The sequence below is a fragment of the Helianthus annuus genome, chromosome 12 (genome assembly GCF_002127325.2).
Source record: "Helianthus annuus cultivar XRQ/B chromosome 12, HanXRQr2.0-SUNRISE, whole genome shotgun sequence".
In the NCBI taxonomy this organism is placed as follows: Eukaryota; Viridiplantae; Streptophyta; class Magnoliopsida; order Asterales; family Asteraceae; genus Helianthus; species Helianthus annuus.
In genome coordinates this window covers 106219121-106224926 of record NC_035444.2, presented here as the reverse complement: position 1 = coordinate 106224926, position 5806 = coordinate 106219121, and positions in this window count along the sequence as shown.

Sequence of the window (5806 nt, the reverse complement as noted above, 5' to 3'; positions counted from 1 at the left end):
AGGTGTCAAAAGTGCCAAAACTGAGCTTAAACAAGTGAAGGGGCCAAAACAGTAAATAATGAAACTGTTGCTGATCTGCTGGATTTACACGGGCCGCGTTAGCCCTTTGTATATCCTACGCGGGCCGCGTGAGAATGCCCAGCACCAGAAAATCAATTTTTGCAATCTGTTTGCAAATTCAGGGGCTGTTATGGTAATTTCTTAGTGTGTTAACCAAGTTAACACCTCTCCAAGGCTTTGAACCTGCTTCCAACACTTGTATGACTTAGATTTCTTGCTTGGAGGCTACACAAACAAATGGCATGATCCTATGAACTTGAAACAAGTATAAATAGCATGGCCATTTCATTTGTTTTTCCTCACACTTGATCTAAAATTCTCTAAGTTGGGGTTTTATAACTTCATACCTGAGAATTTATAAGATCAAGTTTAAGCAAGGACCCTTTATAGGCTTCTTCATTCTTTTATTGCTTTCATAGCTTAAAAAGTCAAACAGTGTTTGACTTTCAGATTTGACCAGTCTATGGTCAACGCAAAGTTCGTTTGAACTTTGCAACGTGATTGTAATCAAGATGGTTATAATCCTTAGCGATTATACCTACTGATTACCACGTTAACTAGGCGTAGTGACGAGTCAAAGTTTCGGTCAAAATGCGTTTTAGCATGCATTTTGCAACGGAACTACTTTTAGGTATCAAAACACTTTGTTTTGATACCAAATCAGTTTTCTAAGTAGGTTAAACATGTTTTGACATGTTTAACTCGTCACTATTAGTTTGGTGCTTGTTTAGGGTCGTAAGTTAAGCGGTCTAAACAACCGCTTAGACTTTCGAACCCGACCCGTTTGGTCGATCATTAGGACCTGACTAAGCTTGCTTAGTGATCATAGTTGCATAGGGAATAACCTCTGAGGTTATACCTTATGATCACTTAGGATTGGTTTGTCATTTGTTAGTTAGCTTATATGCCCATAGGAAATGACCAAAATGCCCTTTTGAAGCATAAATGCGTATTTTGCATATGTGATCAACTTTTTGACATATAATCTGATTTAGTAACATGTTTAGGCATAATGGGGCATGTAAGACTTGACATAGCACATAGTTAACCATCCGACCATAGTTTTACGCAAACGGCGCATTATAGTAGCTTATACTACCATAATGGGTCGAAACGGGTCAAGAGCACTTAGGTAGACTTTCAAATCAGAATGTTAGCTCTATTAAATCATACCATATGAGTTCAAATACTCATTTGATTTACAGAACACCATTCTATCCTATCTCCCGATTTAGGATCTGATTGTATGACATAGTGATTCCATACTAGGTGCCACTTGATTCCTTGATTTCCCGAGCTTCGTTAGGACACTTAATCAAGGATACTTGCAATCTCAAGTGAGTACATAGTCCCCTCTTTTACTGCTTTCAAATATTTTGGGGTGAAACATATATGCCTATTTGTTATTTTCATGATTTTAAACTATATGATTTCACATGATTAGTACCTATTCTTTTGATGAATTAAACGATTATCTATGGTTTAAACACTGATTTTCAAAACTTGTAAAAACTAATTGTTGGGTTGTACTTATTTTATACATTCACCAAACCGATTGGTAGTACGATATAGCGCTATAGGACTAGAAACCCCATTCATGTTGTATGGAATGTCAGAAACGAAATTTAACCAAATAGAAATTGCCTTCGTGGTATTTCTATAGTCTCCAAAGTGTAGTTTGATACACTAAGGTTTGAATGAATACCAAATCACAGTTTCTTTTGTATATTTTGATATACTACAAAAGTACAGTTTGATGTGCTCTCAAATGTGATCTACCAAAGTATATTTTGATATACTATGTACAAAATCTAACATATGTTTTAACATGCTACTTTGTTTCAAACCAAAGCATAGTTTGATATGCTACTGTTTACTAAAGTATATTTTGATGTACTACCAAAGCATAGTTTGATATCCTATTTTCAAACCAAAGCATAGTTGATATGCTATTTTCAAACCAAAGTATAATATGATATACTACCAACATTTTTATTCTTAAACCAAAGTATACTTGAGATATACTATCAAATCTATTATTTCATTAACCAAAGTATATTTTAATATATTACCTATAAACTATTTCAAAACTAAAGTATATTTTGATATACTACTTATCCGGTCTTTTCTAAACCAAAGTATATTTTAGATACTACAAACCTTTTATCAAACAATACATTTTCGAAGCTAAACTTTTCACAAGGATTCATGGCTATTTTTGGCAAAACATAAAACCTTTTGTTAGGACCGGTTTGACTCCGAAACGATTGCGTAATCGAACGTGTGACGTGCGGAATCCGTACACGAACGTGACCGAACACACGTGATGTAATATAAACTGTGATTCTATTGATCAGATCTGAAACGTATAAGAACCTGAATCACGATGTCACTTTCTCTCTCTAGTTTCTCTCTCTAGCTCTAGAAAGCTTCCAATGACAAATGTAACAAAAGTTTTAATCTAAACATAAAGATTCCTATTTATAGTCCAAGGCATTTAATGAGATTTCTCATTAATTACAATTATGCCACCTTGCCTTTTTGACTAAGTATCACTAATATAACAATATAAATCTCGTTTTCTCCGGTTTCTGCTACCGTCCAGATTGACGGAGGCGATAGACAGATAATGCACTAACAGACTCCCCCTTGGATATTGCCGCAGTCAATCCGTAGTCAAGTTCGTAGCGAATTTTCTTTCTCTCTCTCTCTTGAGTCTTCTTGAAGCTTTAACACGTCTTCATCAACGTAGACTCTCTTTTGTTTGAACAGAATCCCCATGGATCTGTTTTCAGCTTCAGCTCCCCCTTTCGGTAAACTCTTCAGGCTCCCCCTTTCGTCAAGCTTCCGTGCTCTTGGGATCGACACCTGGCTTTCCGGTTACAAGCTCTTCCAGGAACGATACCTGGCTCTTTGCACGCTTCTGTTTGCGTTGAGCTCGTCTTCAGACTCCCCCTTAGACTCGGCTTTCGGGATCGTAGTCTGGTATAACATCTGCAATTCTCAAACATTTATAAGTAATAACACTTTGAACATTCAATTTTCCAGAAATCGTAATCTGGCACTATTCAACTCCCTAAATCACTTCCCCTATCAACAATCTTTACAAATTTGGCAGTGTTAAAGAATCCAACTCCCCCACAGTTAATCTTCCAAGTCCAAACTAATGACCTTGGAGATATCACAAACTGTTTTTGAAATTTTTGATTTTAATTCAAGTATCAAATTAATGAACTTGTTTTATTTTCAGAAACACAGTCAGCTTACTCAGATTTTGAAACTCAGCAACTCAGATATCAGTTGTCGAAAATAAAGCAGAAATCAAAATCTTTTTGTATTTTCTGAAAATATAAAGCAGTAAAGAAATATGTACAAACATATTTACAGACAATATTTTTGTTTGAGTATGCGTCAGAGGATCATATCAGTTTTTGACAAGTCACAAGTACCGTTGAGCTTAGTTACACATTAAGAATTAAACAATTCACTTAAATTGTCGATATATTGATCCACTTAAATTTTCATACAAATTTCAACTGATTCAGGATACGAATTAGATGTTTTAAGACTTAAACTCATTCATGTGTCCCACCTCTTGAATATACTCCCGTATCCAGAATCCCAAATATTCAGTCTTACAGGTGAGTATACCACAGATGATATCTGTAAGGGGTTAAATGCGAGGGCCGTGAGAGCTCAGGTCGATACTTCCGTATACGCAGAGAGATGACGGCTTCGACTTTTCGGTGTGTCCCCTTTAGAGGATCTTTTGATTACAACAGCAGCGACTATCAATTTTATTGTTTCATCAGCTTGCTGAGGGCGATGCTATGTTTCAAGCATTTGCGGAAAGTATTATCCGGGGACTAGGTCAGTACTTCCATACAGCAGAAGTCCCGAGATAATACCCCAGATATCACTGAGTATAAAGACCTAGTATCTCAGAATAAGGGACCTTTCAAACGAGATTTCAGGGGTTACCTATATATCCAAGTAGTGTTCCCCACGAAATAAGCAAGTGTTTGAATTTAGGTTTATATCCCGAAAAAGTTTACTAAATGTATAAAAACCTATCGACATATCATCAGTGAGACTGTTTAATGCTATTTAATCATTACAATTCTTTAGCATATTGTAACTGTCTACTGATGTACTATCATTTCCTCTTTTTACACAACAACTCAAATTTTTGAATTTTATCATGTTTTTGTATTTTTCAAATTTTCTAGTGTTTTTGTATTTTCCGACAATATTTCTCCCCCTAAAATGCAAAATCATTAAAAGAAATTCTGACAACACGATGCTGATAGCTTTGTCTCGCCATCCATGTTCTGCTTCACGTGTACCGAATTACAGAAAAACTAACATAAAGTACCCCCATGATTTACAACACATTGATTTTTACAGTTTGAAAACCGTTCTTCAATGTGATGAATGTAATCATGTTTGTTCAGCTGTGAGGGTTTCGGCGTATTCAATCAACACATATTTTTGTAATTTTCTATTTTTGACAAAAATTGAAAACAAACATATTTTTGGTTTTTCAAATTTTAACAAACTAAAAACATATTTTTGGTTTTTAATTTTTTTCAAATTTTTAGGGTTTTGAAATATTGTTTATTTATGTACAGAAAACACATAAACTCCCTGTTTCAACCAACACAGGGTCCAGCAGCCTCTGCTTCCTCTTCATGTGCCAAGCTGCTCCAACTTTCAACTTCACAATCTTCAGTATTCTTGAGCACCTGCACATTCAACTAATTGAATTACTTGAACAATTTAGCCCAGGTCTGTTGGACCTTAGGCATTTCAACACAATAATTTTCATTCAATGCTGGAAATTCATTGTCATTTTTGACAAAAACTTTCTCAATTTTAACTTTAACTTTCTCATCTTTTACCAAATCAACATGTTTCTTAACACTCCATGTTTGACCTTTTGGTGTACCACGTTTGTAAAAATGTGAATCTTTTTGAACACTTTGGTTTTGAACAACATTTTTTGGTTTCCAAAACTCTTGGGGTTTTGTCATATCAACTGATGTTTTCCAACTTTGTGTTGCTCTGAATCTGGGTGGGTGAGTATTCCAGGTCTGTCTTCAATCAAACATGTTCGGTTTTGATTTCCAATTTTGATTCGAAGCAAACTTGTTTGTGTTGTACCTCCAAGTTTGTTTTGAATCAAATCTGGTTGACCTTTGTCTCACATTCGCAGATTTTTGTTTCTCAGCATCAATCCTCTTTTTGTCAACATCCACAGGTTTTAGATTTGGACACTTTCGTGCAAGATGTCCTTTTTGATCACATTTGAAACATGTTCTCATGGACACATCTTTGACCTGTGGTTGTTGCTTTTTCTTTTGAGCCTCAAACTCAGCATTAGACTATCGTCCAATTTTAGTTCTTTCTCTTCAGCTAAACTGTTTCCTTGAACAAAATTCATTTTTGCCTGATAATTTGGCGTCTCATTATTCTTTTGATTCTGTTTCTTCTTATAACCCAACCCAGCCTTCATGTGTTTCTTCTTGAAACCAGGTTTGTTATATGAACCTTTATGACTCTTACCAACAAACTTTGAAATCTCAGACTTCTCAATCTCAACCATTTTGAAAACTTTGTCAATTTTTTCTGAAATCACATTCTGAATCGGGAACACAACATCTAAGAATAATTTGTCCGATCCAATCATGGTATAAACCAATCCCTTTGAATCATCATTCAAATTTTTCTCGGATTTTATGTTTTT